At 43.7% G+C, this 11,372-nt stretch overlaps 1 pseudogene; it reads left to right on the top strand.

Moving 5' to 3' along the window:
- The first annotated feature begins 374 nt into the window (after positions 1 to 374).
- LOC104681945 lies at positions 375 to 966 on the top strand (annotated as a pseudogene).
- The last annotated feature ends 10,406 nt before the right edge of the window (positions 967 to 11,372 follow it).

The raw sequence follows: 11,372 nt of genomic DNA on the forward strand, positions 1-11,372 counted from the left end.
GGTCACTTATGCCCAGGAGTTTTAGACTAGCCTTGGAAACACAGCAAGACTCCATCTCTACAAAAAATAAAAAATTCGCCAGGTGTGGTGGTGTGGGCCTGTAGTCCCAGCTACTCAGGAGGCTGAGGTGGGAGGATCGCTTGAGCCTGGGAGGTCGAGGCTGCAGTGAGCCATGATCATACATCTGCACTCAGCCTGGGTGACGGAGTGAGACCCTGTTTTGCAAAAAAAAAAAAAAAAAAAAGAGGATACAATTCCAGGAAGCCATGGAATGGTAGACGCGGAAGCACCTACAGTAATACACTCCATATGGATTTTTCAAACACGTATGTAAAAACATAAACGAGGCACTGATCCTGGCTGGGGCAGGCTGAGTGGCCCTTAAGCGGGCTGTGCCATGCGACCTCGGGCGCTGCCAACCGTGGGCGAGCTCTGGGTGTGCGGGCGGCCTGGCGCGGCGCTCCGCTGTGTCAGCGTGTTATGATGCCGTCCCGTACCAACCTGGCTACTGGAATCCCCAGGAGTAAAGTGAAATATTCAAGGCTCTCCAGCACAGACGATGGCTACCTTGACCTTCAGTTTAAGAAAACTCCTCCTAAGATCCCTTATAAGACCCTCGCACTTGCCACTGTGCTGTTTTTGATTGGCGCCTTTCTCATTATTATAGGCTCCCTCCTGCTGTAAGGCTGCATCAGCAAAGGGGGGGCAGACCGGGCCGTTCCAGGCCTGATCATTGGCATTCTGGTGTTCCTACCGGGATTCTACCACCTGCGCATCGCTTACTACACATCCAAAGGCTACCCTGGTTACTCCTATGATGACATTCCAGACTTTGATGACTAGCACCCACCTAATAGCTGAGGAGAAGAGTCACGGTGGAACTGTCCCAGCTTTAAGATACCTAGCAGAAACTATAGCTAAGGACTAAGGAATTCTTCTGCTTGCAGATGTTTAAGAAAATAATGGCCAGATTTTATGGGTCCTTCCCAAAGATGTTAACTGAACCTACAGTAGCTAATTAGGACATGCTCTGTTTTTCATCCCTTGGCACTGGCAAGAGCTCCTGACAAGTTTTTCCACAGGAATATGTATCATGGAAGAAGAGAGGTTATTCTGTAATGGAAAAGTGTTGCCTGCCACCACCCTCTGTAGAGCTGAACATTTCTTTTAAATAGTCTTCATTGCCAATTTCCTCTTATAGCAAATGGAAGAATGTAGTATGGCTAATTTCTTATTACTAAGTAATTTATTTTAAACATATCTGAGTATATTATCCTCTACACTTACCCCTACCTTCATGTTCCAGTGGAAGGCCTTAGTAAAATCAAAGATCAGTGAGTTCAAATAAATAAATAAATAAATAAATAAATGAAGTTCTCAAAAAAATGAGATGTCCTGTCTTAAATCTTTGCAGAATATAAAGGTCACTCAGGTCTTTTAGCTCTATTTGAACACAAAATATTTAATACTTTGCATGTAGAGAATAAGAGGTAGTCAGCATGAAAAGGGAGAAGAAAAAGATTTGTAATCAATGCTGTGTAGGAAGAAAGCAAAATGACAAATATGAGCCTACTCAGCAGATGGATATTAGAGAGACTGAGAGATAGACAAGGGGCAAATAAATAGAGAGACAGAGCAGAAAGAGGAGAAATGAATCTGTGAAAGCTGAGACCATTCCCAGGCCCTGTAGCTGGGTGACAACCTCTGAGATGATCCAAGGAGTCTGGCTCTGGTTAGAAGACTTTATTCACTCAACAAATTGTTATGTTGTGCATTCTGTGGGTCAGGGCTCTTCTAGACATTAGAAGTGCAAAACTGAACAACTCCAAACCTCTACCTTCATGGAATTTATATTCTAGAGGGAGGAGACATAATAAACAAGTAAAGCTAAAAGTATGACATGTCAGGCGGGTGATAAAACTTCAGATAAAACTAATGCTGAGCGAGGGCGACAGGAAGTTCAGAGGAGAGGAATGAGGGAGAGAGGTGGGAGCTATGTGTTATTCTCTGTAGCTGGTTCCATTGCCAGCCTCACTGGGAAGGAACCATTTGAGCCATGGCCTTAAAAGACCCATGTGAACTAGCATGCAAAAAAATGCAATAGGAATCATCACAAAAGATGCTGTTGATTGTCCAGCCAACATCCAGTTTTTCCTTCTCTCTCACAGATCCCTTCTCCCTTTGCCAAGATGCAGCCATGTGATGAGGAGAAAGCTGGGCTCAATATCTAATCCCAGAGGTGGATCCTGTTAGATCCCAATTAGTCTAAGTCAATTATGGCTATGCAACTCCACTTACCAGTGAGTGTGTCAGGAAGCCAGGCTTAAGCCAATCAACACAGGGAATCCCCCAATCACTGTCACCGGTCCAGGAGCAGGCACATACCCTAAACTAGCCTAAGCAGATTGAAAGAAAGGGTTTATATTTCTGTTTGGGGAGGAGATTTTTTTTCTCTGTTATGATGAATGTGAACAAGGAAGCATGTTGTCACAGTTGCTCAGGACACAGTGACACAGCCATCTCTGGACAATGAGGGAAGCTAGCCTGTAGACAGAGCCAATACAAAGAAGAGGGCAGAGCTGGGAGCACTACAGAGAAATGGAGTCAGAGCCCTGATTATTCCATGCCTGGGGCCTGCTCTACTTCAACACTCCCCGTTGTGTGCTGTGAAGAATCTCCTTACTGTTTATGCCAGTTCGAGTTAGGTTTTCTGTTCCCTGGTCCTTAAAGGTTCTTCACTGACAATAAAAATAATAGCAGCTAACATTTCTTGAGAATTGGCTTGTGCCAGGCTCACACTTTATATTGGTAATTTTTAAAAATGTTCTAAACAATCTTAAAGGCAAATGCAACTACTGTGCTTATTTGCAAGACACAAGTGATTCTGCTCAAGGTTAAGTTGCAGGACGAAAATCTTTCAGAGCTCAGAGCCTGTGCTCTTAATCACTGTGGTGATTCCATCCATATGTGAGGCACAGGAAAAGAGGAAGGAGATTGTGAAGAAGCCCCAGGAAGAAGAGTAGCTAGAGATATTATTAATTATATTAATATAATTATATAATATTGCTCTCTCAGCCTGGAATACCTCATCCCTGGGACAGCTTTTCTCTGCCTAGGAACTTCTTTTTGTTCTTTAAGAACTCGAGTCAGATCTATCTTCTCCTCTAAGAAGCTTCCCCACATTCCCAACTCCCCAAATCTCCAACCTTCTGGAATCCCACAGAAATGTGTTCAGATTTCTATTATAGCCCAGGTTATTTTATAATATGTTTGTTTTCATACCTTCTCCTTTTACTAAACTCAGAACTCCTTGAGGGCAAGCACTTTGACCGGTTATTCCCTGTGGTTCCTGTGCTCAGCTTAGCTCATCGTAGGTGCTCAGGAAAAGTGGGATTGAATGAAGTGAGCATCCATTCATCAAACGTCACACCTTGAGCACCCTCTGTCTTATCAGGTACTGTGCTAAGCCCTGAGGAGTTATATGGTTAAAAAGATCAGGCTTTTGTCCTCTTTAAGTTTATAAACAAATTGAGGATGGATTCGTATCTTTCAATTATACATTACAGAAACCCAACTCAAACTAGCTTAAGAAGTAAAAAAAAGGGTGTGGGTAAGGGGCAGAATTAATTTGCCCCAGGCATGTGATCAGGAGAAAGCTGGGCTCAATCTCTAATCCCAGAGGTGGATCCTGTTAGATCTCAATTAGTCTAAGTCAATTATGGCTATCCAACTCCATTTACCAGTGAGTGCATCAGGAAACCAGGCTTAAGATTACCTCCAGCTTCAGGAATCACTGAATCTAAGATCCAAGGATGTCCAACAATATTATTCTCAAAATTACATCTCTTTCTATAACTTGCTTTTGTGTAGCTGCATTCTCAGGATTTTTTTTCCATGTGAAAGTACTTACAGCTCCATGTTTGCATGCAATCACAGCAATTAGAGCTGCTTGTTCCAATCTTTCCAGCAAAAGTAATTCCCAGTGGTTCATCTGCCCTTCACAGAACCGTTCACAGTGACTCTGATTGAAAAGGCCTGCCTCTGGATTTTTGAGGTGGGGTTAACCCCTCCAAATCACATGGACTAAAAGAGGGAAGGTGGTCCACCAGAGGAAAATCAAGTTGCTGTTACCAAAAGTGGGAGATGATGCTGGGCAGGCAAAAACCAACATGTCCTCCACAGGGCAGATGCCCTATACACTAATAATAATGGCAAGGCTAGTAGTGATGCCTTTCTTGAGAGCTTACAGTCAAAGATTAGATAGAAGAAATGGATCACTTCAAGGACAGCTGTCCATGAATGCCTCTTAGGAGAAAGCCTATGTACTAGGTCTTCTGGATAGGTAGAATTATGGTAGGTGAAGATGAAAAAGCCTTTCAGATAATGTGAAAAGGCATGAACAGAGGCAGAGAGGCAGGGATACTTTGGAGGTTTTCCAAGTTTGGTAGGAAATTTTGGGAATTAAGTCTGGAACATTGGTCAGGGGCTAGACCCATAACCTAGTAATGTACTGGCCTGGCGCGGGGGCTCACGCCTGTCATCCCAGTACTTTGGGAGGCTGAGGCGGGCGGATCACAAGGTCAGGAGATCGAGACCATCCTGGCTAACACAGTGAAACCCTGTCTCTACTAAAAATACAAAAAAATTAGCCGGGCGTGGTGGCAGGCGCCTGTAGTCCCAGCTACTTGGGAGGCTGAGGCAGGAGAATGGCGTGAACCTGGGAGGCAGAGCTTGCAGTGAGCCGAGATCGCGCCACTGCACTCCAGCCTGGGTGACAGAGTGAGACTCTGTCTCAAAAAAAAAAAAAAAAATTATAGTAATGTACTAACCCTTTATTCAGATGTCTTTCATATATAATCTCAAAAAGAGTATACTAATTTTGGTGGAGACTAGGAATAGGACAATTCTTCCCATGTTACCGATTGAGTGTTACCCAGTACGAGAGACACCTGCTGAGAGAGAGATCATGGTGCCCAGACAGAACAGCACGAGTACCCCAGTGTTCTGCCTTTCAGTCCAGGACTGTGCCCCTCCTCCCAACCAACTCCCTCTCCTCCACAAAGAGTGAAAATGAAGTCTGGGGTTGGAAGGCACCAGGACAGCAGCTGTGGCTCAGCCCCATGGCCAGCCCGAAGGGGCCTCTGGAGGAAGCTGTGGGAACTACCAGCTAGGCAGAGAGCAGGTATCTGACTTGCATAATGGCTAAGAGCCGGCTCCAGAGTCAGACAGGTCTGGCATTTATGACCAGTTTCATGATACCATGTTACCTTGGACAAATCATGACTCTTCTGAGCCTTAGTTTCCCCATCTCTAGATCAAGGATGGTTAATAAGATCTGAATGAGGTAATGCATATTAAGAAGTTAGCACAACGTGGTAGGGCCTGGTGGCTCACACCTGTAATCCCACCACTTTGGGAGGCTGAGGCAGGAAGATCACTTGAGGTTAGGAGGATCACTTAAGGTTAGGAGCCCAGGCAACATGGTGAAACCCCGTCTCTACTGAAATACAAAAATTAGCTGGACATGGTGGTGCATGCCTGTAATCCCAGCTACTCGGGAGGCTGAAGCAGGAGAATTGCTCGAACCCAGGAGGCAGAGGTTGCAGTGAGCCAAGATCATGCCGCTCCACTCCAGCCTGGGCAACAGAGTAAGACTTTGTCTCAAAAAAAAAAAGGAAGTTAGCACAATGTCTGTTCCATAGGGTGTGCAATAAGTGGGATATTGAGGGCATTACAGTGTGGTACAGACCCTTGAGTCAGATTGACTTCCCAAGGTCAAATCCTGGTCCCATTTTAATTGTTTCTATGATATACTTTCCACACCACCCACCTCCACATTTTAAACATCTCTGAAATCAGAATGCACCTCAGCATTGTAACATGTTTTAATTGTCAGTTGTTATCTATTAGAGTATATGCGATAATAGCCTGTCTTTACACTTGATCTCTTACTTTGGGCAAATTACTTAATCTCTTGGTACCTCAGTTTCTTCAGTTGTAAAATAGGGATAATAATAGTGTCTACTTTATAAAGTTGTGAAGACTAAATTCGACTTGCTTTGCAAGTTTCTGGCACACAATAAAGGCTTAATAAATTCCATGTATTGGTACTGTTTTTATTATTATCATTTCAAACCAGGTAATTGTTGTGGTGGGAACTGCATGAGCTGAGCAGCTAGAGGCAGAAGAGGTGAAGGCTGGTATGGGAGGGGCAATGCTGGTTCTCAGATCAAAAGGGGAGTGTGATGAACAGTAGCCAGGAAGCCAGACAAGTGTGCACTGCAGCACAAGGTTGATCAGGGCATATGGTTTTCAGGTGAAGACTGGGAACCATGTTAGGGTACCAAGTCTGGTTGCCCAGTGGGGATGGGTTGGTGGATTAAAAAGGATGGCCAGGTTGGGCTAGCTGGTGTATATGTTCTCTTTGAACTTGCATGTTCTCTGACTATAATAACTACTGTCTATTAAGTCTTTACTATGTGCTAGGGCACTGAACTAATTGATAAGTACTGTCTCACAGAAATCTGTTATCAACCATATGAGTTAGGTGATTTTATTAGATCAATTTTATAAAAGTAACCGAGGTTCAGGCCGGGCGTGGTGTCTCACACCTGTAATCCCAGCACCTTGGGAGGCCGAGGCAGGCAGATCACCTGAGGTCAGGAGTTTGAGACCAGCCTGACCAACACAGCAAAAGCCCGTCTCTACTAAAATACAAAAATTAGCTAGGCGTGGTGGTGCATGCCTGTAATCCCAGCTACTCGGGAGGCTGAGACCGGGAGAACTGCTTGAACTCAGGAGGTAGAGGTTGCGGTGAGCCAAGACCGTGCCATTGTACTTCAGCCTGGGCGACAGAGCAAGACTCCATCTTAAAATACAAAACCAAACAAACAAAAGAAACTGAGGCTCAGAGAGGTAAATTAGCATGTTCAAAGTCACGTGGCTATTTAGTGGTAGAGGTGGAACCTGAATCGGGTTTTTTTCACTTTACTTCTGGCGCCTAAGCTCCTCTGCCACATTCTTGAACTCAGTTCTCCAGCACATCTCAGCGTATCCAGAAGCAATTTTTCTCCCTTTTTCCCTTCCCCCTTCCTCCCCCACCCCACAGGTCTCCACCTCCCAAGTCCACAAATGCCAAGCTCACAAGTCATCTGTTTTGCCAAAATTCTGTTCCGATTTGATAAACCGTAGCTGGGCCAGCTCACTCAGCATGATTCAGCCGGAGAGAATAGCAAGGCTGCATGCCCAGCGTGCCGACCGGCTGAGCTCAGGCAGGATGGGCGGCGCTCAGGAACCTCAGCCTGACAGATGGCTCCACTCGGCTGTCTCCGCCGGCCTGATGCCAGGGGCAGCACTCGCTCTCAGCAGGAGGGAGGTCGTGTGAGTTCCACATGCATGGATATGTGTGTGTGTGTGTGTGTGTGTGTGTTTGGATGGACCATGCAGGAGTGAAGCTGTGTATTATCCAGAGTGCCCATGTGTATGTGGCTGGTTTGCATATGTTTGTCTGTATGCGTGTGGATGAATGCATGTGTGCATGCCTGGCTGTGTGTTTGTGCGTGTATTTGGGTGCCTGCAGAAGTGTATGTGTGTGTGTTTGAGTTTCAAATTTGCATTCATGTAGGATGTGTTCTCATTAGCATGAAAGAGAAAGCTGGGGGTGGGAGGTGGGTGGAGAAGGGTCATGGGCTTTGAGAGTTGAGAATGCTGAATGTTCCCACCTGCAGTGGAGAGTTGCTGTACGCCCCCCGCTCTAGCTCTCTCTCCTCATCACAGGCCTGACTGACATCAGCAGCAACAAAAGGTCATATCAATCCCAATGTGAAGTTTAGGCTCCGGCTACAGTTTAAGTTTCCCAAACCAACTCCTTGGCTACAGTTTTCCCCTAAGGTAGAGGTACTTAACTGTTTGTTAATCTAGGGTTCCCCTGAAAATCTGGTGACCAGAATGAATCTTCCAGGAAAATGTCCTCAAAACACATACATTCACATGCAATATTATGGAGTTTAAGGGGCCCTCCAAAGCATATCCATGGACCTCAGGTTAGGAAACCAAGTATTATATAAACACTTATTGAATGGCTATGATACTGAGCCCTTGTTAGAGAGATAAGTACATAGAGGAAGAAGATGGCCACTGTTTAAAGAGTACACAGTCTAGCAGGAGGAATAGATGTAAATGCATAACTACAGTTAGTTATATATTGCATTGTATAACTAACTACAGTTATCTATATACTGCACTGTAACAAGTGCAGTAGTGGCTGGATGAAAGAACTGCCAGAGCATGAGAGGAATGAGGGCAAGCACTTCTGGAGGGGTTCAAGGAGGAACTCACTGAAGAAGGGGACACATAAGATACATATTGAAATACGAGAAGGCATTTATCAAACAGAGAAGATGCAGAAAGACTTCCCAGGCATAAAGAACAGCACGAACAAAGGCAGAGGAGATGCTGTATTTGGGGAACGATACACATGAGATGAGCTGGGAGCAAGGTGAAAGAGAGTTTAGAGGTGGACTGGGAAGGACCTTGTTCACACTAAGCTAAAAGTTTTGACTTTTATTCTATAAGTAAAGGGGAACTATTGGAGCTCTTTAAATAAGAGAGTGACATGATTTAATTGATGTTTTACAAAGACCACAATGCATCCGGCACTTATCCAGAGGTCAAATAAGCGGCTGTTGTGACAGTGCGGGTGAGAGAAAATACAGGTGCGAACACCAGGAATGTATGGGAAATGAGGACATAGGCTTAAAGAAAAGAGGTATTTAGGAGATAAACTAGTAAAAAATTAGATGACCTCATTAAATGTGTGGGGGTTAAGAAGAAGAAAGAAGAGTTCAGCATAGTTTCTGTGTTTCTAGCTTGAGAAGAAAGGTAGATGATAGTGCCATGCACTGAGACGGAACCACGATGCAGTTTAGGTTCTTGGAGGAAGATGATTTGTGTTTGAAACAGAGTGTGAGATGTCCAACTAGAAATATACATCGAGCAATTGACTATATAGGTCTGGAGCATTGGGGAGAGAGATTTAGAAATGTCAATTTATGAGTCACAAGCAGACAACTGAAGTCACAGGTAATAGATGAGATCACTGAGGGAGAATTTAGATAATCAGTGAGAAGAGAAGCAAGAAAGAAGTCAATATTTAAGGGGACATGGAGGAAGAGGAATTTGTAAAGAAGACTGTGAGAGGGGATTCTTAGGGTTTGAAGTGATTGAAATAAAATCAGGAGAGGTATCTCCTAGAAGCTAATAGTATACAATTTTTTTTTTAAATGGAGTTTCGCTCTTGTTGCCCAGGCTGGAGTGTAATGGCATGATCTCAGCTCACTGCAACCTCCGCCTCCCGGGTTCAAGCGATTCTCCTGCCTCAGCCTCCCGAGTAGCTGGGATTACAGGCATTCACCACCACACCGGGCTAATTTTGTATTTTTAGTAGAGGTGGGGTTTCTCCATGTTGGTCAGGCTCCTCTCAAACTCCCAACCTCAGGTGATCTGCTCAGCTCGCCCTCCTGAAGTGCTGGGATTAGAGGCATGAGTCACTGTACCCGGCCTAGTGTACAAAATCTTAAGAATGAGGGAGTAATCATTAGTGTCAAAGGCTACAAAGAGGCCAAGTAGGCAGAGGACTGATATAAAAACCACACATAATCAAAAGACAGAAAGAAGACTGGAAGGAAATATGAAATACACAAAACATTAATCAGAGTTATCAGCATGGGGAATTATGGGAGTTTTTACATTTATCAGAGTTATTACTATTGGAGATTATAGGTGCTTTTATATTCTATTTTATAGTTGTTTATCTCAGTGTTCCCAGTCCACTCCAGTGCATGTGGACCAAATTTGAACAATGAGAAAGAATACCTGGGGAAATTTTAGAAGGCTATTAGAAGACTTTCTTCTAGCCAAGAGAGAATAACAGGCACTGGATTTAACCTCCTGCCTAAAACAATTATAAAGCAATAGGCTGGGCATGGTGGCTCACGCCTGTAATCCAACACTTGGGAGGCCAAGGCAGGCAGATCACCTGAGGTCAGGAGTTTGAGACCACCCTGGCCAACACAGAGAAACCCCCTCTCTACTAAAAATACAAAATTAGCCGGGCGTGTTGGCACATGCCTGTAATCCCAGCTACGGGGGAGGTTGAGGCAGGGAAATCACTTGAACCCCGGAGGCAGAGGTTGCAGTGAGCGAGATAGCGCCACTGCACTCCAGCCTGGGTGACAGAGTGAGTCTCTGTCTCAAAAAAGAAAAAGAAAAAAAGAAAGAAAGAAAAAAGAAAAATAAAAAAAAAATTATAAAGCAGACAAAATTATAACATAATTTTCTGGTAGTGCAGGACACTGATCCTTGAAAGAGAGAGAGAAAAAAATGAGTCCTAATACTGCACAAGCTTACTATCTGGAAAGTTTCCAGGCTGTAGTGCATAAAAGAGTAACCTAGGCAGAGCTGGAAGATTCTCTGAGTTGAGGAGACGGCTGATTATTCAGGGAGGCCAAGATGGCTAGAATTCACAGGGCAGAGTATCAGGGGGAGAAAGTTGCATAGAGAGAACTCTAGAGATCTGCAAAGGATTCCCATTAAGTCTTCATCTGAGTACTAAAGACTGTATGCATATGAGGAAGCTACTAGAGGCTGGAGAAAACACACTTCACAGAAACAGGTGGAGTAATTCTTGGAGTTCACACAGGTTGGAAATAGTTCATATTCCTAACAACCAGGGTGAATAAATCTCATAATATATTGAGCATGGGAAAAATACTCAGAAGGATATTGCCTCATAATAGAGCCAAATTAGTCCTAGAATAGACTGTGCTCTCAAAGCTTCAAAGCAACCTCAGAGGCATCAAACTGTTTCCAAGCAAGTTAACTGCATCCTGAAACAAAGCTCAAAACAATTAAGGAATAAAAAAGCCTAGCACCCAACAATGTAAAGCTTACAATATTGGCATTGACTCAAACTTACCAGACATGCAAAGAAGCAGGAAATTATGGTCCATAATGAGGAGAAAATCAATCAATAGAAACAGGCCCATAATGACACAGATGATAGAACTAAAAAATAAGAACAATAAAACAGATTTTATAAATACATTTCACATGTTTAAAAAGACAGAGGAAAGCATGAGCATGTCGAGGAGAGGGAAGGAAGATGCAAAAAAGGCCTAAATCAAACTTAAAGAGATGAAAATTGCAATATTAACATAAAAATATACTAGATGGAACTGACAGATTAGATGCTGCAGAAGAAATATTAGTAATTTCGAAGACATAGCAATAGAAACTATCCAAAATAAAACATAGGAAAAAAGATGTAAAACAAGGAATGAGCATCAGTGAAGTATTAGTCCTTAATATATGTA

Source organism: Rhinopithecus roxellana, chromosome 15, assembly GCF_007565055.1.
Source record: "Rhinopithecus roxellana isolate Shanxi Qingling chromosome 15, ASM756505v1, whole genome shotgun sequence".
NCBI lineage: Eukaryota > Metazoa > Chordata > Mammalia > Primates > Cercopithecidae > Rhinopithecus > Rhinopithecus roxellana.